The sequence below is a fragment of the Pseudonaja textilis genome, chromosome 3 (genome assembly GCF_049901715.1).
Source record: "Pseudonaja textilis isolate UNSWEBS1 chromosome 3, rPseTex1.2, whole genome shotgun sequence".
Taxonomy (NCBI): Eukaryota; Metazoa; Chordata; class Lepidosauria; order Squamata; family Elapidae; genus Pseudonaja; species Pseudonaja textilis.
Window position 1 is genome coordinate 66,790,390 of NC_141992.1, and position 24,881 is coordinate 66,815,270.

The 24,881-nt window shown below is 37.0% G+C and overlaps 1 protein-coding gene across 2 annotated transcripts in view; it reads right to left on the reverse strand.

Annotated features, from left to right (window-relative positions):
* The window catches only part of NEGR1 (neuronal growth regulator 1), a 529,658-nt gene that overhangs the window by 3,777 nt on the left and 501,000 nt on the right, over window positions 1–24,881 (reverse strand). The gene's annotated exons all lie outside the window — the stretch shown is intronic.

Here is a 24,881-nt window from a genome sequence, read left to right on the forward strand (position 1 = left end):
TTAACACAAAGGAAAGAAAAACTGTTCTCAGCATTTTGACTACTAGGAAATATTCAGACATATACACCAGTTTTTTTCCCCCTGTGGTATGTTCTAGCAGAATGAAGTTGACAAAGTTTTTGGAATCATTGGATTTATAGAACTTTGTCCTCTGAATTATAGCTAACTGACTTGTGAAATGACAACTCAAACTTTATTCCTTATTACAATGTAAGTTTCCTGCTTGTATTCGAGTTATATACTACTATTTATTGTAGTACTTTATATAGATGGTACAAATACAATTTTTAGCATTGTAGTGGCATAGTATTCCAACTTATTTAGGAAAATTCAGAATTCAAGGTATCTGAAGAAATAATCTGTCAAATATTTATATAAACAAGAATGTCATCTCAGATGAAAAGCATTTGAATTTTTTTTTTTGTGACAATCTGGGATTACTTTGTTTCCCTTGCTTAGTTATTCTTCTCCATTAGAGTTAAACTAAGATTTCAAGAGTTATTTAGTAATCCCTTTTTGGGATATGTATAAAATATAAATTTGATTGCATGGATAATCTGTCCTCCAGGAATAACATTCCTATCTTCTTGTAAGAATTGCCACTTGAGTTCCTGGAAATAATTTGCAAAGAGCATTTCTTTGCTAGAATTTCTATAACCTTGGCTTATGTTGTTATTAGGAAAAAGGAGAACAATTTTTCAGACTTAAGATGGTATTGAAGCTATAGGTGATATATAGCTATATTGAAGCAAATTAAATAAAATCAAAGTTGTCAAAATAAATTAAGCAATGTGAATTCAATTAAGCAAATTATTAAAAGAGAACATTTTTAAATGGCCCAAGTCAATTTCATCTCATTCTCTGCCAAGGATTACGACCTTTAGATTTTTATCCATAGAATAACTTCTTACATTTTAGCAAAAATCTGTGACTTTCCCATAAAGAGAATACAATTTGTATTTCAAATGTGTAACATGAAAAATATATTCACTAGGACTAATATTTCTGAACCTTCACAGATTATTAAGACACCTACATGGGTCTATCCAGATAAATGTTCTCTAGGGCAAGTCTTAAAAACATATGAGTAATATGCTAAGAGATTTTGAAGATTTCACTGCAGTAGTTAATGGCTAGCAGTTAGAGTTTTGAAGTGGCTTCACAAACTAATGCACTCTTCTCATTTGAAGAATGTGGCACCTGCATTGTTTTGACTATTGGTTTGATTGGAAAAGGAACTAGAAAAAACAACTAAGAGAGAACATGTTGATGTTTACAGCAAACAATGTTTGCCAAATTCTAATTCTTCTGGAAAACCAAATTGATTCTAGTTAGTACATAAGCACTAGTTGTTGGCATTGCATAGGGCTAACAAGCAAGCAGTGGCTTAGCAGAGCAGGAACAGAGGTGCAGTTCTTGACTTGGATCTTAGACTGGTGGATGCATATGGAAAATTAAAAATAAAACAAAGCCCTTATGGAATACATTGCTACCAATTGGCACTTAATTATATACTGCTCCATAGTGCTTTACAGCACTCTCTGAGCAGTTTAAAATATCAGAATATTGTCCCCAACAATCTGAATCCTCATTTTACTGACCTCAGATGGAAGGCTGAGTCAACTTTGAGCCCCATCAGAATTAAAGTCCTGGCTGCGATACTACATTGTAACCATTGTGTTACAGTTCTATTTACAGTTCCACAAATTCCAAAATTCTTCCTACTTCTGTTTGCTTTTGTTGTTTTTCTGGGTACACTGGTTTTCAGAAACTTCCCAGAAAAGGGAAGGTTTTTTTTTAAAAAAAAATTGCTTAGAAAACTTACAGGAAACCATACCTTTTTCAACATATTACATTCCAATTTTTCAAAATTTGTATTTTTTAAAGATAGCAACAGATATTTGTGGATGCAATCAAAGCCCCAGAACTCCAACCCTATTTGTTGGGCATTTGGCTATTGTGTGATATAAATTATCATTTGTAACTTAGTAGGTGGGATGCTATGCAATTTTGGTTTCCTGAACAAGCATGATCAAGCCAAGCAGCAATAGCAATAGCACTTACACTTATATACCACTTTACAGTGCTTTACAGCCCTCTCTAGATGGTTTACAGAGTCAGCATATTGCCCCCAACAATTTGGCTCCTCATTGTACCCACTTCGAAAGGTTGGGCGGCTGAATAAACCTTGAGCCTGGTGAGATTTGAGCTGCCAAATTGCAGTCAGCTAGCAGTCAGCAGAAGTAGCCTGCAGAACTGCACTGTAACCACTGCAGCACCGTGGCTCTTAAATGTGGTTGTATCAGTGGTGGGTTTCAAATTTTTTTATTACCGGTTCTGTGGGTGTGGCTTTTTTGGTGGTGTAGCTTGGTGGTCATGTGACTGGCTGGGCGTGGCTTGGTGGTCATGTGACTGGCTGGGCATGGCTTGGTGGTCATGTGACTGGGTGGGCGTGGCCAACTCAACATCACTCATGTCAAGGGGCATTTCGCCCAGTCCCTCCCCTCCCAGCCATTCCTTGTTACCCCGGCCTCAATGTATCTATAGTTCTGTAAAAAATTTCCTGCCTGAACAGAGGGTTGGACTAGAACATCCAGAGTTCCTTTCAACTCTGTTATTCCATTATTGCTAAGTTAAATACCTAAGATCCTTATTGGGACCCTATCTCTTTTACTCCCTCTGGTCTAATGAGTTAATAAGATTTTTAGAAACCTGTAGTTGAAAGTTCTTTATGTCTCCTTACCCTGAAGAGCCAATTTCATTTGAAATTTAATCCCAGGCTGATTGCCCTTTTAGCATTTCTCTTGACACTTCTCCAAAATGCACCCCCAAGAAGCCACATCTTTCTCCCCTCCCCCCCTCACACACACACATCCGAGGTTGGATTGGACATCTCTCCCCCTCCCTCTCTGCTTTAGGTTTAGAAAGTCTGCCAGTGATGCTCCTCATTTGGCAATGCTTAAGGAGAATTAGGGGCTAGAGACAGTTGACATTCTCCTCTCTGCTACAGGTGAGGCTGTCAGAAAGACTTTTTGGCAGGCACACAATGCCTTCTCCTCAGCCTCTCAGCACTAATGAGAGATGCGGCTCTACTGGCCAGGGTAGGCAAAGCCTCTCATTTTGTACAAACCATCTGCTGCTGGCAGATACACACTTATGGGTGGTGTGGGTGGGTCCATTCAGGGCACGGAAGTTCTGCATGCTAACTCAGCAGTCCGGCTCGAGCCACAGTTTTTTTTAAAAAAAATATTTTCCCTATGGGAAGCTACCGAAATGGGAAGCGTGCCTCTGCCTGCATAACTAGAGGGAGACTCGCCACCCTACAAAAGCCAATGGCTTGAAAGCAGCTCCTCTGCTATCCCCGCCATTCCCCTCTGCCTTCCCCACAGGGGGAATTGTAAATGAGGAATGCCATTTGGGTGGGAAATGCCTGGAACACAATAAAGCCCACCTACCCACTGGCAGACTGGCGATTGGGGTGAGAGGAGATGCGGAGAAGGGGAGCTGATCGGAGCCCTCCGAAAGAAGTGTGGTGAAGGAAAGCGCATGTGCTACAGCACGCTGCGGATGCCCTCACTCGCCCCTTTGCCTGGCTTCCCTCCTCCAATCTCCTCAGTGCTGGCTCATGCTCCCCGCTCCCCAGTCTATCTTGATTGCAGGCGGAGGCACATTGCCTTTTGCAAGCCCACTGTCAGTGAAGCTGGGTGCCAGTGAGGGCTGGCTTTTTGCATAGCTTTGTCCAGCTGTCGGGATGGAGGGGGAGAATGGCTTCCTCCCCAGCCCAGGCCCACATCTGTTTTCCCCCTGACAGCTGGATAAAGCTAAGCAAAAAAAAAAACAGCCCTCACCGGCACCTGGGTTCATCAACACTGGGCTTGGAAAGGGCAATGTGGCTCCACCTGCAATCAAGATAGACTGGGGAGGGAGAGAGTGTGAGTGAACCAAGGCCTTTCCCTCCAGCCTTTGCCCAAAGCCCCTTGCCGCACCAGGAGATTGAAGTTTGAATTTCTTCACCCCTTCCGACCCGCGCGTACCTTGGCAGTGGGAGTTTCTCTCCACCCGCTTTTCCAGTTACTAGATCAGGGGGATGAACCTAACTTTGCTGCCCATTGCATTGCAAAAAGGAATCTAAAAGCCAAAAAAGAAAGGCAAGTTGTGCTTTGCTCCTGCACCATAAGGCCGTCGCTACTGCCTACCAGCTTTGGGGGCCTCGTGTAAGCGGCTGCAATGGTGCTTTGCACAAACGCCCCCCGGACCTCTTTTTTCTTTCTTTCTCTTTTCTCTTTCTTTTTTTTTCTTGTCCCTCTCCCTTCTGCTCTCATTCCCTCTTTTTCTCTTTCCCTCTCTCTCAAAGCTGTGGCTGGGCCAAGCATACTTCACTACTTTCATTTCTTCTTTTTGGAATCAAGACTGGCTGAACAAGGATCACCAGCCATGCTGGAAGCGTCCCTTTGAGTGACCCTTCTTCTCCTCCTTCTCCTCTTTGGGTGTGCACACCATCCTCCTGGCCCCAACACAGCTGCCAGTCATGAGGGGTGGGGGAGGGGGAGAGACAATTCCAGTGTCTGAAGAGACACTTCCAGTGCAGCTGGCAATCCTTGTTCAGCCAGTCTGGATTCCAAAAAGAAGAAATGAAAGTAGCGATGAGCACCAAGGAAAGCCCAGCCACAGCTTTGAGACACACACACACACACACACACACACACACACACACAAACACACACACACATAAACAGAGACACAGAGAGTGTGGGGGAAAGAGAGTGGGGGAAAGAGAGGGGCAGATAGGAACCCGGCTGCTTTGCTATCCCCTGCTGTTGCCCTTACCTTTTCAGGCCAGTCCAGGGAGGGGAGGGTGAGGGGCAGGACCAGCCACTTCAGGCAAGGTAAAGAGGCACCGACCAAGCATAGGTGAGTAGAAGCCTGGGAATGGTGGGTCCCGGCTCAGCCGGCCCAAGGGGCTGCTGCAGGCATATCACAACAAGGGGGGGGGGTGAGAATCCCCGGGACATCTACCCACCCACCTGCTGGCTAGCCAGACTGGACCAGGCTGGGCTGGGCTGGAAGAGGTGCGTCCACTGGGAGAAGGAAGAAAACATGCTCCTGGAGGGTGGGCAGGCAGGCGGATGTCCCAGGGCTTCTGCACATGCGCACTGCATGTGGAGCAGGTGCACATGCAGTGCGCATATTCAGCAGCCCTGGGACATCCACCTGAGCTGCGCCATGGCCACCACGTGATAAGGAAAGCTAGGAGAGCGACTGGGACAAGCGGGTGACCCGGTTTGGGGGCATGGCCAGCCAGGGGTCACCACCGGTTTGGCAACCCATGCCAAATCACCGCTACCAGTTTGCCCAAATAGGTGCAAACTGGTTGAATACCACCTCTGGTTGTAATGATGTCAGAATGCTGTTATTAACCCTATCTGTATCTACAACATCTGAGCATTTTAAGTAAAATGCCATTATTAACAGAAGTTAGGGAGCCAATTGCTGTACTTATTCATACATTTATATTTATTTATCAAATTTATATGCTGCTCATCTTGTGGTCTGAGGTGACATTTTAATTAGATCAATAGTTACTGACAAAGATAACTGTATAAATAGAACGATTTCATCACCATTCTCCATCACAATGGTAATTGTTCCACTGTATTATCCTTGCCAATATATTGGAGGAAGAAATCACAGGAAGTGGCTTTGCCTACTTGATAATCCATTCCAAAGCCCAACAATTCACCGATATACAATATACTAATTATTGTGGACTGTTTAGAACTGTAATGTTTTTGTTCATTAATAACTGAGTGACCATTTGCTATCTACTAGCAATAGTTGACTCCCTTATCTTCTTGATTATGTGGAGAACCTTTGGGAGTGACTACCTATTTCTATTGGCCAACTTTCTTGTGTAGATTTCCATATTTCTAATAATAACTTCAATTGGGAGAAAGTCCTTTATTTCTCTAACACTTGTCATCCTGGATTATATGAAGAAGAGTACTTTTTGATCCTGAATGCTTCCAAAGAAGATTTCCCTTCCTATTCTTCTTGCATATCAAAGGTGAATCACAACCAGGCAGTTCAAAATGACAATTGCCACTGATGCACACTTTGAGTAGGAAATAGTAATTTAATTTCTCATAGCTGAGGAGATTTCGCCGGCTGACATTCACTCTTGCATGAGAAATGTATACAGACCTCTCCATGTAGTGAATGCTGGATGCATTCTTTGAACACTGAGCTTAAAGCTAGACCTTATGGCAGCCAGCAGGAATAACTATTAACAAAGAGAATGCACAGATCACAATTGAACTGGTCTGCAAAGGCTGATGACCCGCATGTTACAATTTGAAAAGAAACCTCTGTATTAGAAGTTTAGTGACTAACTAGCCACTAAAACCCTATGGGCAGAAAGCTGTGATGCAAACAAAGAAGCATTGCACTCTCTCAGATCATAAGAATTATGACATCATTCTGGAAAGTCTCTATCCATAGTGAAGAATACTTAAAAAGAAGCAACATATGGTGGGTTTTTTTGGTAAAAATAAAACATTAAAAAGCAGATGTCTTAGGTGTGACCCTATTATTGTGATACTCATCACTGAGGAATAAATCTCATCAAACCCTATGGGATTTTTTTTCTTAGTAAGATTTCTAGAGGCTTTCACATACTTTTATGTGGTAAGGAATTGATTGTTAATTTACCAATTAATAGTAAACTAAAGCAAGAATCAAAAGATATAATAAAATCATTTGGAACTCCCATTCTCTCTCTTACTTTTTCATTAAAATTAATCTGAATGTTGAAGTTTCTCTCATCTATCTGTCTCATCTATGCTATCTAATGCTATCTAAGGCTATCTATGTTATCTAGCTCATTTATCTTTAGCCTATTTTTCATTAAAATTAATCATAATGTTGAACTTTAGCATAGGAAGTTCCTTCAGTCATGGTTCTCTTAAGGTTACCAGAGCTTTAAGAACTACATCCCAACAGACTATTTTCCTTGAAACAATCCTCATAAAAATCAATAGAGCTTAGATTGAGTTTATTACAAAGTGCAACAAGGCTCCATGTTTATTTTATAATAGTGCATTAATCGCCATTACAAACAAAAATACTTTAATGCTTGCTAATTAAAGTCCTTTTTAAAGCTTAGCTGAGTACAAAACACATGAGATATAGTAATATTAATAGGAGAAAAGCAGAAAGGTGCATCACATTCTGTTTTCTTTGTGGTTGTACAGTCCCCTGAGTTGGCAATTTAATTGTGTTTTGAATAGCAGACTTAAATTCAATTCCTCATTCTCCTTGTAAGAGGAAATCAGTGGCACAGCTGTCACCCACTTGACAGTACTTGCTTCTTATTATGCACAGAGTACGAGATGAAAAAAAAACACAATTTTTACTCCACATGGAGAAGTTTTGCCAACTACCTTCCATTTCCAAGAGCATAAAATTAGCCTCCAATTCAAAAACTTTTGTTTGTGCAAAAGTACTTTCAGTTATAAAAATCAGCAATCAAATGCATTCTTAAAGATGCTGAAGAAAGACAGCAGTAGGGTAGTTTTAAATATTATTTCTGTTGATTACAAAGGAAAATTAAATTAGAAATTGGTATGACAAACCAACTTTTCATTGATATCAAAAATCAAGCCAAGAAGATACAAGCACAATTAAAGGTGTTTTTTAAAAAAATCATATTTAAACAGTTAAATCTGTGTAGGAGGCAATTGAGACTGTTGTGACTTCTTCCACAAAGATTAAGAGAAAATTACACAAATCTACTTTTCCTCTGTACAGTGAAAGTTTAAAATCACACCCAATTGTAAAAACACAAATGAACCAAATTCTACCATTTATCCTTTGTTTTAAATTGTGCTATTCAGGAAGGGTAGTTTCAAGTAAGCAAATGAAAATATTTAGATGCCTTCTATTGCTGCAACATCATACAACTCTAGTGTGCCAGGAAGAAAAATAAGCTGTAGTTGTTTGAAATGTATAACTTTTTGTTATGTTACCTGCTACATTAACAGCATTACTTTATCTTAGAATTTGCGATGGGCTGCAAGTTGAGTTTATTGCCTGAACTGGAAGGCATAAATCTTCAAAACCAAAAGAAATCAGCAATCCATTTTATCTCCGAATGTACCAAAGTCCTCTTTGTATGTTAAGGAATGTTCAAGCCAAGGATATGAGGCTATGTTTGTATTATAATATGCATGCATTATGTACTGTGATAGCAGATGGATATATGCTGTATTGCTATCCCTTTGTTAATAAGGTCTATTACCTAAGCTGGATGGTGCAATTGCATTGATAGAAAATAAAAGCTTATGAGGTTTCATTTTTGTGAATTGCATTATGAGCTGACTTGCTTTTTCCTGTGTCAGTTAATCTTGATATTAATTCCTTTCATACATGAACATATAGAAGTGATTTATATCTCCAAAGAAGTCCAATCAAAGTACATTTTAAAGTTATTTATTTATTTAATTTATTCAATTTCTATAGTGGCCCACTTCAGGTAAGTGATTCCGGGTGGTGAACAATCATAAAACTATTAAAAAGAATTATAACATAATACAAATTAAATATACACGGCAGCCAAGAAAAACAGTATTCTCATAGATGTCAACCTAGCTAGGAAACAGGGCCCCTTCACACACTCAGGCCTGAGGCCTGGGCACAAAGGCAGGTCTTCAAGAGGAATTTTTTTTAGACTATTGTTGTGAAATACTTGAAATAAAAATAGAAATATTTTTAAAAAATCAAAAAATCTGATAATTACCTGCCATTGGAAAGTTGAGCTTTATTGAGAAGACTGCTTGTATGAAACTGGGCTCACCAAAGCTCTTAAGCCTAAACATTTCCCATTAATTAAGTGGAGTTTATTTCAGTGGACTGGATTGCTTCCAACTAATATAGAAGAATGCTCATAGATGTGCTGTATGTAGATAAAATTTTATTTTTTTTATCAGATTCTACAGACTTTATCATAATCCACAGGAATAATTTCTTATTTGTTTTGCATATAGTATGGATACTCTATATCCACAGAGCTTCTCTTTTTCTAGGAATAAAGATATCAGGAAAAAATGTTTGTTGAGTCCTGCTGTTTATCTACTGGTTGTGATTTGTAACTATGTTTTAAACAGAAAAGTTCCACAAAAGAGTAACAGTATGAATATCGTGGTTTGCCAGGATCGGAATACTAAATTGAATGCTAATTTGCTTGCTCTGATTGGGTTATTTCTACTATATTATGTTTCTATCAGTTATTTGCCATGCCATATCACTATTCCCAAAGATGGTCAAATTCCCAGGCAATGAGGAGAATTATTTCATTTATCAAACAAAATTTGGGAATTTAGGATCCTATGATCAAGTGACTCAAAAGTTTCTTATTACTGATATTATGGATAACAGCGGCATCCTCTTTAGATACATTAACCGAATGTATCATTGGATGCAAAAGTTTAGGAATGCCTTATCAAACTGTATCAATCAACGATTCCTGGTAAAACATGAAATGTGTGCAAATTTGAACATGCACATACTATTTATCTGCAGTTTTTTACAGATGCAAAATAACAAAACAATGAATACTGTCAGTGCACAAACCTACATATCTTTCTAATTAATACTTTGCAACTTTTAGTAGAAATTGCAGCTTCTAAATGTTTGTGGTTGTCGGCTAACAATCTTTGTATTTTTGCTTTCAATGCTCTTCCTCCCTCCCATTCTTCCAACAGAAATATTCTTAGGTCTCCTTGCAGATCTGAAATCTCTCCACATACTTCCAATAATATTTAAATCTGGGAAAATCATTTCAAAAATTGTTACTATAAGTGCTTTACAGTGATCTAGAACTCTAGACCATCTTTTCTGCTTCAAAACGAGACATTAAAATTTGTGTCATATTCTGTTTCATTGAAATATATACAGTGTGACAGGCAACCATATACATGAATTGTATGCTCTACTGTTAAAGAATTGAATTATTTATTCATCCAGATAGATATTAAAAAGGTATATTTTTCAGTATTAAAAAAAAGTCCAGTTATGTAGCAGGTAGACTGATCTTGATTAGATTCAAGCCAAACTTGAAGAGCAGTTTGGCTTCAATCTGGCTAGTATTTTTATAGCATTTTTATATATACCTTGTGTCCCATTGGGTTATCATTTCAGATCTTTTTCTTTATCTAAGCAAGGAAATCAAATGATCACAGGTGGGCAAAATCCAATGGGAGTAGGAGTAATTTCTGACTTACTGCCAACTACACCTTTGAGTTTCCTTGTGGGAAGCTGGCAGGATCTTCCTTCCTTCCTTCCTTCCTTCCTTCCTTCCTCCCTCCCTCTCTCCCTCCCTCCCTCCCTCCCTCTGTCCCTTCCTCCCATCACCAGAAATCATATTCAACTTAAAATTACTCTCTAACATATAAAAAGAGGGTAATTTCTGGTGTATAAGTTGTTTTATGATGTAATTTGTGTGTTACCTTGCAATACTTATTTCAAAGCTGTAAAGAATGCCATTTTAAAAACATCCCACAGAAATCCAAAGATGATACTGGGACAAAGTGCGTATGGACCACCTCAAAGTTCAATACCATCTCTCAGATTGCAGGCAGCAGAAAGTCAGTATTGGTGTAGACCAAAATGAAATATAATGGCTGATCTTAAGCCATAGACAAGGTTGCAGCAACTCTACTGGCTATTGTATTATGAAGAATAAAGCACCAGTACTCTTTGAGGAATTGGCTGCAACTCGATGGGACATAATAACAAAAATGGAAGTATATAATTTGAGTGATTCCTGAAGAAAATGTTTTATTTATAAGCTCCATATTCAATCACTTTAAAGCTTTTGGAGATTGTCTTCAAAGTCCCTCAAGACAAATTGGATATCCATTCATTCTTTCCCAACTTAAACCTCTCCAGATCAGATAGAGTTAGTCCAAGAATTTCCAGTAAAATGCCCAATAGCCATATTTGTTGAGAATTCTGCTGAAGCGCTCTTATATTGTATTTGACTAGGTTGAGGAAGGACAAATAACATTCTAGTTGCATGCTTTTTTCTTAATGCACCAATACGAACAGAAGTTGTTTAGGTAAGTGGATTATTCTTATACAACCAGAATGAATAAATCTGAAAAAACACAGCTCTTGGGGAGGTATCCACTGAATATAATGAATACAATGTTAATGAATAGGAACACTCACTTGGCACTATATATACTGAACTTAGCAATGTTACAAAATTGTTACAGGTGACTAAGAACAGAATAGTGAAAACCTACTTGAAAACAGAAATGTTTATACATGCCGTTGAAGGAATCCTTGTTGCCATTCACCAGATAAGGCCACTAAGCTCAAATAGATCCATTGCGTACTTCAAACAGATTTATTGTATACCTTACAATTTCATATTTTCTACATCCACTTCTCCAGACTAAATAAACAGGAAGATCAGCTCTTTATAACTGTTTTTGTTTTCTAAGAATGCTTATGATATTGCATTAATCTAGTATCAACTGTATAAAATACACTAGACACAAAATATACACTATGAGTTATTTTCCATCAGGTTTTTGTTACACTATAAACATTATTTACAATTCCCATAACTTTTATATAGTCCTTTATATACTTGTATCCATGTCATTGGCCTGTAATGACAGTTTATAAACTACTAGCCTTAATTTATCCAATTATAAAAAATGAAATACCATTGTTGCCTAGTGTTAGCATACTGTCCCTAATTTTTAAACATTTATATGATACTCAAAAATTCATCCTGCTATTATGGACAGGTGATTTATGCATAGACTAGTCAGTCAATCTAGTCAGTCAGAGACACTCAATACCTGGAATTTATTTTCCAGCTGGTCTATAACCGAACCAGATTCCTATTTTATAGAAATAAAGAAATAATTGTGTTGGCATTAAACAATCTATATTCTAATTCTTAATTGCTAAAGCATGAGAGTGTAAACTGCACCAAGTGTTACGTGCGAACAATTGCTTAATGGAATATCTTTAGCAAATGGTGCTTGCTATACAAATAATAAGCTTCAGCCAAGTGGGAGTTTGCCATAGCTATTATTTTCCAGAAATTAATGTAAGGACAAAACATCTAATTAAAGAGAGATGTCTATTTTATTAATAAAAGCAGTATTCAACAATTGGTGAGGAAACTATGTGGCTTTTGAATTATAATTTTATTTTATGTTATTTATTTAAAACATTTGTATAGCTGTCCATCTTCCAACCAACTTTGGTAATTCAATTGGAAGTGATGTAATGCAGTAATTATGTGTTGTGCTCACAAATGCTACTTTACATTATCTATCAAATACATGTAAAGATAAGGAACATTCTGCCTGTATGGAGACTGCTAACTTTCCTAACAATGTTCTGACATAAGAATGAAAAGAAAGTAGAAAATGTGGGTGTTCATATTGGTTAACAGAATATAGAACAAGTCCTGAGTCTTGTAAATGCATAATTACTATGTTTTAAAATAAAATAGTCTTTTAAGAGAGAGAACAAAGACTGAAAGGATTTAGTAACATATTATTTTGTTGCATTAAGAACGTAGAATTCTTTTATCCTCAATCATTGGAGTGTCCTATTAATAAAGGAAGATCCCATATAGGAAAGGCAACTGTTTTATTCTTTAGAGGGCAATACTTATTATATTGGAAGTAGCAACAATATTATTCTTCATGACTTCCTGGCCAGTAGGTTATCACTGTATATAATTTAATTTTTTCAGCATAGTTCTGTCCATCTATTATGGATGCATTGCCTTGTATATCTTTTTACAAGAACATCTATACATATTATTTGGTTTTAGCACTATGGTGTATCTTTTACACTTATAGGAATGGGATGGATGAAAATGGCTAAAAGTCTATTTCGTCTTAAACTAAATCTATACATACAGATGTCTAAGGGCATTGAACATATCTTTCTTTAGAAAACCAGCTATGTTTAATGGAATAGCATTTCTATTTAGTGTTATCCATATAGTGATGGGACTAAACTTCTTATATAAGGGAGCACACCAACTTGGGAAAGACTTGTTATAATGAAAGCATGATTGTAGTTGTGGGAAGCCTTTCCCCAATCACTGTAGTATTTGACAAGAAGAAGTAACCTTTCATGCTTCTGTAGCTTATTCACAAAACAAAACTTAAAAACCTTTATTACAGAAGTCCAAGCAGCTTTCAGATGTATTTGTTAAAAACTCAGTATCAGGATTAAAACCAGAGATGGTATTCAGCAGGTTCTGACCAGTTCTGGAGAACCAGTAGCAAAATTTTTGAGTAGTTCAGAGAACCAGCAAATAGCATCTCTGACTGGAGATTTTACAGTATCCTTCCCCTGCCATGCCCACCAAGCCACGCCCACAGAACTGGTAGTAAAAATAATTGAATCCCACCACTGATTAAAAGAATTTCTTACAGATTAAAAATCACTTCCTGTCATAATGATCATTTATTAATAGGGATATGCTTTGTACTGAGCTCTGGAGAAAACAAGGACTGATTGGGTTGTTTCCCGTGTTATGAATAGTTTGTTTTCAAATGGTGATTCATTTTTTTTCTGTCTTAAATTGCCCCGAATTAATCATTAAAATCATTAATCATTAAAAGAAATACTTCCACTTCACCCCTGCTGCTATTGGGGGAAACTACTTTAGGAAAGGGGGTGAGCTTAGGGAGAACCAGTGAAGTACAATTTAAGAGACCTAGAACTACTTTGGATGTAAGAAAAATACATCTACCTGTCTTTAAAGTAATTTTACTGCTATTATTAAATACTTTTTGTTAGAAATTAGACATGAATAAGGTAATGCTTTTTTTCCTTGGGCAGACATTGAAAATAAACAGATGCAAAATTGTGCAAAGCATCTGTCAGAAATATCGATAATATTGTTGACTGAGTTTTAAGATGCTATCTATCTCCACAAAATTAAAATTAAACTGTGAACTTGCTTTTGCGGCACTGAATTTTGGCAGGTTAATATCCTGAAATGCAAAAATATGTGCACTGCTGCAGAATTTTCCATTATAGTTAGATTGTCAAATTGTGCTCAGGTTGGTTTTGAAGAACTTGCAGGCCTTGGTTCATAATATAAAATTCATGCGAATTAACTCATAACCAAAAAGGAATGTATTTTTCCTTTGTTACATGTATTCATTATGGATATACCAAAGTGAATCCAATTAACTATTGCTATGGCTTCTTGCTGACTTGAGGCTGGATTTGTGTGCTTGCTTCTTGCTAGGCTCAGTGTGATCAATGTGGCTGTAATTCACTTCTTTCCTTTCCTAGGGGGATGTAAAAATGTTTTCCTTTTTTAATTAGCAGGCAATGTTTCAGCAGGTTGGTTGACAGAAGTGGCTTTTTTTTTTATTCCTATTTGGTGGCCATGGAACAAAAAGAGGCAGGAACTAACATCATTTCCTCACTGCAGAACATTTGCTTGTCCCTATGATGGCACATGTAACCTCAAGGTACTTTGCATTGTAAGCAGAATATTTGAGATCATTCTCCAAAATTGTGTTAATCTGAACTGAGCATGAAATAAAAATGAACTACCCCTTTTGTGCCTAACTGTGTTATGTTTCTCCTTCATTCTTCTCTTACAGCTGTAACTGGAATAAATAAAAAAATGTATAAGTCACTTAAAATGACATAAGTGGTGTATAAATTTGATAGACAGACAAAGGTATACTAGATGAAAATGTTTGTACTATCCGTTTTGGGGGAATGGTGTTTTTCACTCAGTATTGATTACTGGTCACTGCCAGGATAAATTCCTGCATTTTTTTTGGTAGGATTTTTCAGAAGTGGTTTGCCATTGCCTGATTCCTAGCATTGAGAGGAAGTGATCATTCAGTAGGCTTTGTGCCTAAGGTAGGATTAGAAATCACACTTTCCCAGTTTTTACCCTGTGACTTAACCATTGCATTATCTTACAACTATTTAATTATAACTGTTCTTGATAGTGAAAAATAAGGAACCATTCTAAAATATTAAAGGAATTGTAAAACACTATCATTTTTTATTTATTTATTTGATTTGTCAATCACTTACAAGATAATAGGTATATACCTAGTTAAAAAATACATGAAATGGGTACATATAAGAAAAATAAAAGAAACAATAGGACAGGGACGGTAGGCATGTTGGTGCGCTTATGCATGCCTCCTACAGACCTCTTAGGAAAGGGGTGAGGTCAATAGTAGACAATCTAAGGTTAAAGTTTCGGGGGTTTGGGGAAGAAACCACAGAGTGAGGTAGAGTATTCCAGACATTGACCACTCTGTTGCTGAAGTTGTATTTCCTGCAATCAAGTTTTCTGCGGTTAACCTTTGTATCTATTGTGTGCTCTTGTATTGTTTTGGTTGAAGCTGAAGTATTCATTTGCAGATAGGACATTGTAATGTCTGATTTTATATACGATACTTAGATCGGACCGAAGGCGGCGTAGTTCTAGGTTTTCTTCTTCTTCTTCTTCTTCTTTTTCTTCAGCGTTTGTCTCGCGCTCGGGCGAGGTCCGCTAATGTCCTTGAGTACTGCTTCCACACCTCTCTGTCTGCCACGTGTGTCGGGTCTGCCTTCGCGATCTCTAGATCGGCCTTGATCGTGTCCATCCAGCGTTGTTTAGGTCTACCACGCAGTCTCGCTCCTCCGACAGTCACCTTCATTACAGATTTGATGATGGATTCTTCCTTGGCGCGGCTCACGTGGCCGAACCATCGTAGCCGGGACTGCCTCATGACCGTGGGGATGGGCACGACGTTGAACCGTCTACGCACTTCTTCGTTCCTGACGCGATCGAGTAGGGTGAGGCCTACCGACCATCGGAGCATTCGCATCTCCATTATCTGGAGTCTGCTTTCGACTTCTTTGGTCGCCGGCCAGCACTCTGCGCCGTATATGGCCACGGGCGCACCACAGAGTTATAGATTTTCGCTTCAGGTGCATCGGCATCTTCTTGTCACAGAGGACGCCCGTGACGGACTTCCATTTGCCCCACGCTGCATTGATCCTGGCTGCCACCTCAGTTTGTAGTAGGCCTTCTTCCCCAAGAGTAGTTCCCAGGTACTTGAAGGTGGAGGCGCGCGGTAGTTCCTGCCCGTTCACGTGGATGGAGCCTGTCATTTCATTGTCAGTGGTCAGGTATTCGGACTTCTTTAGGTTCAGCCGGAGCCCGAACTGCTCGGCGGTCGTGCCACTGTTGGACTCGGTGCTCTAGTTCAGCCTTGCACAGGTTGGCCAGGAACACATCATCGGGTAGAGCAGCGCCCATGGGGCGGGCGTGTACAGGTCGTGGTGTAATTGTGTCCATCACCAGAATGAACAGCAGTGGTGAGAGAGCAGAGCCCTGGTGTACGCCTGACGGTAATATTAAACTCCTCTGATATCCCAGCTGCCGCTTTTACACGGCTTTTGTGACATCTGTATAGGAGTTGGACCCATTGTACGAAAGTTCTAGGTTTTCTAGGTCTAGCATTTTGAGTCTGGTGGCATCAGGTATTCTGCAACGAGTAGAGGAGTGAAGAATTCTTCTTGTGAAATATTTCTGGACTTTCTTAACTGTGCTAATATCAGATACGTAATGTGGGTTCCAGACTGATGAGCTGTGTTCGAGCATTGGTCTAGCAAATGTTTTGTATGCTCTAGTTAGTAGTGTGATATTACCAGAGAAAAAGCTATGTAGGATTAGGTTAACAAATCTTAATGCCTTTTTGGCTATGTAGTTACAGTGGCCTCTAGCACCTAGATCATTAGAGATGAGTATTCCAAGGTCCTTTACAGAGCTTGGATCATCAACAAGGTCTTGACTATTCAGCTTGTATTTTATTTTCTGATTTTTTTGCCAATATGTAAGACAGAGCATTTATTTGTTGAGATTTGAAGTTGCCATTTGTTTGACCATTCTGATACATAGTCAAGGTCTTTTTGAAGGGTAGCAGTATTCTCTGTAGTATTGAACAGCTTTACATCATCAGCGAAGAAAATGCAGTTGCTTTTAATATGATCACAGAGGTTATTTATGTAGAGTATGAAGAGAGTTGGTCCTAGAACACTGCCTTGGCAGACACCACTATTGACAGGTACAGAATTTGATAGGACACTCCCAATTTTGACCATTTGTTGTCTATTTGACAGGAATGCTTCTATCCAGTTATGCAGTTGTCCAGAGATAACATAAGATTTTAATTTTAGGAGTAGTTTGTCGTGTACCACTGAATTAAATGCTTTACAGAAGTCTATGTAGATTGCGTCTATTGTTTTGACCTGATCAAGTTGTGAATCCATATGTTTTTGCAATGTAAGAGTTGCAGATCACAGGATAGTTTTTTTTCTGAAACCAAATTGTTTATTGGAGAGTAGGTTCTTTGTCTCTAAGTGGAGGATAATGGATTGGTTAATAATTGATTCCATGACTTTACAGGTGACGCAGTATAAGGAGATTGGTCTGTAATTTTCAACTAGGCTGGGGTCTCCCTTTTTGAAGATGGGGATGACCGTGGTTTGTGACCATAGGTTAGGCAAGGAGCTGGTCCTGAAAGATTTTTCAGAGATTATGCTTAGAGGTTCTGCTATGGTAAGTGGATATCTTTTTTAAGAAGAAGGCACATATTCCGTCTGATCCAATAGATACAGATTGCGTAGTGCTTTTTCAACATTGTCTTCTGTAAAATTGATACGTATTAGATTATTGTAGTTTTCTGTGGTTCAGCTAGGAAATTCTGTAAAATTGATACGTATTAGATTATTGTAGTTTTCTGTGGTTCAGCTAGGAAATGCTGGGAAATACTGGGCATGATCCATTGCTGTTTACAAATACTGAGCCAAAGAATGTGTTAAAGATGTTGGCTTTAATGGTGTCATCATTGCAGTCTTTACCATTAGGTCCTATCAGGGGTGGGATGGACCTTGAGTCTTTTAGTTTGTTGTTTACAAAATTGTAAAAGGCATGGGTGGAATTGGTGCATAGGAGGTTTTTCTCTTGTTTAATGTGAAAATTGGTGCATTCAGTCTTTATCTGGTGGCATAAATTTTTGTATCAGCTCTTGAAGTTGGCAACGTGACCAGATTTGTTTTTCTGCCAGAGTGATCTCTTTTTGGATTGAATTGTTGTTATGGGTAATCTGTTTTTTTTATTGTTTTCAGAATTGTTATTGGTACATATAGTTTGATGACTCTTTTGATTTCAAGTAAAAATATGTTGTAATGGTCTTCAACAGTACTGCATCCAGTGAATAGAGATTGCCAATCAAGGAATGAGAGATCGTTGTCTATAAGATCATAGTTGCCTTTTTTGAAGTTATAATTGGGGATTATGTAATTGTGATGATTTTTGTGCGGGCGTATGTTGACACAAAAGTCAATCATATTGTGGTCACTGTTGGAAAAGGGTTCTTCAGTTTGTATTCCGTAAATTAAATTCAAACTATTGCAGAAGATGAGATCGAGGCAGTTATTAAGTCTAGTATTGTTGGTTACTAGTTGTTCCAGTCCCAGATTTGTAACAGCATTGTTTGGGTTCAGTTGTACATTCATTTAGGGTCCAGTTAATATGAGGTAGATTGAAGTCACCAAGAAAGATAAAAGCATGTGGGCAGGATGTTGCCCATGTTAGTAGTGAATTTAGCTTGTTTACACGTTCGATGTCATAATCAGATGCTCTGTAATATAGTAAGAATCGAAATGTGATATTTAAGGATAGTTCACAGACGATGGTCTCAGGAATAGCAAGCTCCTGGGTGGAAGAGCAAGCATTTTTGTATACATTGAATTGGAAATAAATGTTACTGAATTTATAGAGTTAGATTGTACATTTGACAAACCCACATTTTACAACTTGAAGTTATAATGCAATTTACAAAGTTCACAAGACAGAGGGTCCTTAAACATGTCTAAACGAACATGGATAATTCAGTATATGGATAATTCAGCAAAGTAACCATATAAAAGGTACTCTACTTCATTGAACAGTTACCAGTAATAATTTACTAAGTAATGATTTGGTAATAAATTTAAGTAATAAATTGAAAGTAAAACAAACCAGGAGGTCTGTTTTGAATTAATCGAAGGTCAGAACCTTTTTTAATAAGAAATGTACATTGCAAAATTGTATCTTAACAGCAAAGATGAAATGATAGTACAGCTGTGAAGCCCCAACTGAATCCTATAGATAAAATTATTAAATATTATGGTGCAGGATTTATGACTTTAGAGAAACTGGACAACAGGCTGTATAAACATACTGAATTAGAAAGCACTGAGTTGACATAGAAGACCTAATCTAGTCAGAATGTGTCACAACAGAATTATTAGTGTTTTTGATAGGGGGAAAGTTTGTCAAAAAGAAAGGTATAATTTATAGCTTGAGGATCAAACTATGATAATTGAAACAATGGCCTTGGGTGAGGAACACAAGAGTAAACACACAAAGGATCTGAACTGGGAAAACTTACAACTGCTATTCTCACTTACTTTCTTTCTCCGTTCATTTCTCAAGAGACACAGTAACTGTAAACAAAAGATTTATAATGAAATATTGCTGAACTTTTTTTAACCTTGAATGGTTTGAAATTTTCCACAAAAAGTATGGCATCATTAATAATTCTTATTACTGTACATTATATTATAAAAATATAGATAAATATTAGCATTTCAACTTAAAAATAAATGAAAATAGATTAAGTATTTTCTATTAGATGGTGGTATATGATGGTAAGAGCTTTATAGTAAACAGCTATGGAACAGATATAACATGACAAAGGTTGTCTGTATTAGGAAAATCATGAAGTCATGGAAACCTGTTATTTATTAAATTGACTAAAAGTAAATAAAAAAACCAAATTGATTCAACTTAAAATTCTGTCTGGCAACCTTTTTTTTTTACTTATACTAATCACAGTCTTATTAATTATTTAAGTTTTACCATTTATCTTGATTGGCTTGGAAATAAAACATGAACTTACTCTAAATTGGGTTGTACAAGCTGGCTGATGAATTCTGGAGCTTAAGTCTACATAGTTTCATGCTGCCAAGATGGGGGAACTCTGTTCGAGATCTAAACTAAATATGTCTCAAGTTATTATAAAATAGTAAGATTTAAAAAGCAAAGGAAATATGCCACAGAGAGCCTTTTTTATAATATGACAGTTAAAAACAAAATATGTTAAACATATCAGCAGTTGCTTAGCCAGCTTAGCCTAGGGGTTCCTTCACAATTTGTTAATTCGTGCTCAACTCTAGTTCCTAGCAGTTGATAGTACTATTTTTTGTGAATGTGGTAAAAGATAATTGTTTCAAAGAAGATAAAGTTTCAGGTTTTTATTGTTCCAAGGATAACTTATTGTATGAGATAGGGACTGGTTTATTTTATTCAATAAGTAATTACATGTTTATTGACACATCTCATACTGACATTCTGACAGATAGAACGAGGTTCATAAGTAGGCTATGAACCAAACAATGTAAAATAGCCACACAGCACAGAATAGATATTATATATATGCAACATTTTGAGCCTTCTAAGCATAGTTCCTTGAAATGCCCTGAAATTGGAGTTTGCATTTTTAATCCAATACTATTTTGAAAATGCATGTGATGTCTGTATCTTAAATTGCAATCCTAAGTATCATTTAGTAGGATTCTGAAACAATGCAGGGGCAGATGTCTGCTTTGATCTCTTCAGTTAGGGGGGGAAAAAAGCAATAACCTATTTTTATAAATAGAACCATTAACTCAGCTTGTTGAAATATTCTGAAAAAAAAAATACAATATGGAACTGTTATGTAGCAAATGCTAACTTGTCTGTTGGAAAAAGAGGCTGAAATAAGAGCAAGTGGTGTTACTTCTTCGAAAAATAAATTGTTAAAAATGTACACATGTCAAGTATCATCTGTTACAGTTAGACAGGAAGCTTGGTGTATGTTTGGCTCAGTGGTGGGATTCAATTTTTTTACTACCGGTTCTGTGGGCGTGGCTTGGTGGGTGTGGCAGGGGAAGAATACTGTAAAATCTCCAGTCAGAGGTGGTATTTGTTGGTTCTCCGAACTACTCAAACTTTCCACTACCGGTTCTCCAGAACTGGTCAGAACCTGCTGAATACCACCTCTGCTTTGGCTGCTGGCAAATAATCTTTAAATTATTAAATTAGATTGGTCTGGTTTAGCAGAAGAAAAACTGCACCACAATCAATATCTTTGCTGGGTATCTTCAAATCTTTAGATGCATATTTAATAGAGAATTTGAAATCACCACAAAAGTGCAGTTTTAATTTATCTTGATGTATGAGTCAAAGCTGTTCAGCTGATAATAACTATTGCCTCAAGGATTTCTAGTAATCGAACAGTCACAGCAATTCACTTGAAGACATTACCATACTGTTATGAGTCAGCTTAAATATTGTAGGATTGGTTTGCAATCTGAATCCAAAATAAGATGTTCCACAATTCTTGATATTTCTGAAGATGTTCCATAGATATTGCTATATTGAATTAACTGAATTAAATATTGCTAGAGTCTTAATTTTGTGTTACGATTTCGTAACAGAGCACATAGAAAAATATCACATGGTGAGTGAAGGAACATTGGTTTATTGCCAAACCAACCATCTCTTAAATATATTTATTTCTTACTAGCTAGATTACAAGTGCTCAAAATCAAGCAATTAATAGTTATTTTTTTATTCACACAATTTCATTTTATCAGAATGTGCTTACAGTAACTTGTAAATTGATGTTCTCTTTCCTATCAAGATATATTTTACTTGTAATCCTGTTTTATATTTACTTTTCTAATGACTGCATCCAAAAAGAGTGATTCTCTTATTTACACATTCAGTTTCAGCTTTAAATCAAATTTTCAGAATTTAGAAAGAGAAAACAATACTGGAAATGGTAAATTATATTTGAACAGAACAGGGCAGTATAACAATCATAGCAAGTAACAATTCAAGGAAAGGAAGGAGTTGAAAGTACTTCTATTTACCTTTAGAGTTGTCCTCCATGAATATGCTAAAATGGACACTTTCATAGTTTAAATGTTATAGGTAGTTAGCTCTTTCCATGGATGAAATGATGTGGTATAAAAGTTTTCTTACCCTTTCTTGAAATAAAATATCTTGAACGGATACTAATTAACTAATATGCCAGACAGTAAATATTCTACAAAACAGAAGGCTTCCTCTTCTACATGAAATATAAATTTAAGAATCCCCTACAATTTATGAAGTCAGGGGGCTCCATAATGGAAAACAACATTACTAATATCAGTAATCTTATATTTTCCACTTGCTTCTAACTTGATCCTTGAAGTGCACCAGCATTTAAAATTCAATTTTATAAATAGTTGTTTTAAAATTTGACATATATATATATATATTATTTTACACATCGCAGTTCTATCTTGCTTTCTCCAAATTGTTCAGGCTGAATTATATCCTACTAACACAACAATGATGTAAGATAATATGAAAGACAGCAACAGCGCAAACATGAAAGACAGCAACATTTAAAGATGTTAAACAGCACATTTAAAGATGTCCCTACCTTTGTATAATCCAGATACAGTTCTCCCTTGCCTAGTCTTAACTACTAATTACAGCATATTGGCTTGCAGTTTTATTTAGCTAGCTGTTATACTTAGAGACCTGTTACAGATATCCATAAAAATATTTGAAATAATAGCAACAGAAACCAAATGGTGGCAATAGAAGATCAACATCTTGATAGAGATAATTTTGGCACTAACAGAGATGGGCAGGCTGTTGCTAGAACTAATATCAGTAGTGCTATGTCAAAGACAGACATTCATTGGAAATAGGACTGTGATTTGTCATGATGAATATTCTTTTGAAAGTAATTTTATTTCAGTGTGATATCCCAAATTAACATAATAGTCTCACTTAATTAACTATTTGAATTTGGTCAGGAAAAATCAGCATGACTGCCAGATCAAAAGGAATCATTTAAGTGGGTAATAAATGTCTTCAAGGCAAACAGTGAGTGCTGAACCCAATCTTGAACTCATTCTTTCAAACATCAACACAATATGGTCATTGATACTTTTAATGGTGGAAGATAGATTTGGGGCATAAAAGAAAAAAATGATCATGTTGGCTGATTTTATGTTTATCCAAATCTGCCTTCCCTTACTTTTTCCAGAGAAAGAAACATTTCTCATTGGTAGCATGGTCTGAGAGAAGCTATAGTGTCTCTCTGAACAATGATGGAATGGAGCATCATTCATAAATGAGTTCTTGGATTTCATGGTCAAACATGGGTCTTTCTACCACTTACCATATTATGAGAGAACCTGTCTACATGGTATGCCATCCATTGAAAATATTTCTCATATTTTGTTTGACTGTCAATTATATGATTTGAGAGACACAATGGCAGTATTGCAGGCTAATTCTGATGACTGGCAGCAGTTCGATTCTCACTGGCTCAAGGTTGACTCACCCTTCCATCCTTCTGAGGTCAGTAAAATCTGAGGATCCAGATTGTTGGGGGCAATATGCTGACTCTTAGAGAGGGCTGTAAAGCACTGTGAAGTGGTGTATAAGTCTAGTGCTATTGCTATTGCTCAATATACCTACTGGATGTTGATATATATTCAACATCCCTACTGGAAAGAATAGCACACTGGGATCTAAACCACAGATTCTCATATTTCCTCCTGGGCTTAAATTTACATATTATATATAGAACTGCTAAACTGATTTATAAGATAGAGATCTCCCAATACATTGAACAAATTGGGGTTCTCTGTAAGGGATATTCACTTATCTGCTTACCAACTCCTTGTATTACTACATATGTATTTTATAACTCTATTTTTTCCTATCTATTTCTTTCTGGAATTGGACTATGTACTGCATTTTATTTTATTGATAAGTATCAATCAATAAACTACTACTACTAAGTTGATATATGTACTGAATCATGTATTATTTTTTGTTAAGAAACAGTTCACTATCATTTGGATTTGTTTATCTTTTAACCCACCTTTTGTTGTTGTTTTAACCATTCAGTTGTGTCTGACTCTTGGTGACTCTACAGGCAAATGCTCTGAAAGCTTCCTTGTCAAGCACAGTTGGATGTTAACCTTTTTAGCATTTTCATGTTATCAAATGAGCATGTTCTTTGCTTTTCCCTTCTTCTTATTCTACTATCTGCCTTTATTATTTTTATAAATAAGTTGGTGACCATACCCAATATTCCTTCCTCCTCTTACTTTCTGCATAACAACAATTTGTGAATTCAGTTAGGATGAGAGAGAGAGAGACTGATCCAAAGACATACAGTCAGTTTTTCATGCATAAGGCAGGATTAGATATCAAAGTCCCCTGATTTCTAGCTGGGTGCCTAAACTACTAGACCAACTTGTCTCTATTCATATTTATATAATTTTTATTTTATGTATATATTATTTATTTAATTTTTACTTTAAAATCTATCATCTATCTATCTATCTATCTATCTATCTATCTATCTATCTATCTATTGATCTCAGACTGTTTAACCATTGGCACAGTGGTTAAGGTGCAGTATTGCAAGCACGGTCTGTCCACAGGCTAGAATTTGATCCTGATGGGGTTCAAGGTTCTCAGTCTTCATACTTCTGAGGTCAGTAAAATGAGACCCCCACATTGTTGTACGCATTATGCGAATAAGTCTAAATGCTATCACTATTCATTTGAATAGTATTGACTTCAATAGGAGAACATATCCTACATCTATAGTAGCTCATGTCCTTATTACCAACCAGCTGGTACTACTGCAATGGGCTTTAAATGGGCCACCCTTAAATACTACTTGTAAACTGCAAGG